This window comes from Strongylocentrotus purpuratus, unplaced genomic scaffold (assembly GCF_000002235.5).
Source record: "Strongylocentrotus purpuratus isolate Spur 01 unplaced genomic scaffold, Spur_5.0 spur5_scaffold_9, whole genome shotgun sequence".
Classification (NCBI taxonomy): Eukaryota; Metazoa; Echinodermata; class Echinoidea; order Camarodonta; family Strongylocentrotidae; genus Strongylocentrotus; species Strongylocentrotus purpuratus.
Genome location: NW_022145615.1, coordinates 34,744,616 through 34,745,018, shown reverse-complemented (window position 1 = coordinate 34,745,018; position 403 = coordinate 34,744,616).

Here is a 403-nt window from a genome sequence, read left to right as displayed (position 1 = left end):
TGGATTTCATTCGAAGCGATTTTATGAGGAAATACTTTCCCATACGACCATGGCCAGAAAAAATGATGGTATAACTTCCGGAAGATATTAATTAGGGATTGTTTGCATTTGTATTTAATTAAGTAGCATCTAGTCGTTTTCCCTCTTACTTTAATAGGACTCCTAAAATTAATAGGAGACGTTTTGTTTTTATTATATAGGGCCGCAGTTAGAGGCGTAGCCAGCTTAGAGTACGCCTAAGTGCCCATCCCGTTCGAAAGCAAAGGGGGGGGGGGGTCTTATTCTTCATATTCTTAGAACTACCATCAAACGAACGGCGAAAAAGAAGAAACATTGAATCAATTTGTTGACATTCAGTTTTCTTCCCGAGACCTGACGCTAACCCTTTTTCGTAAGAAAAGTA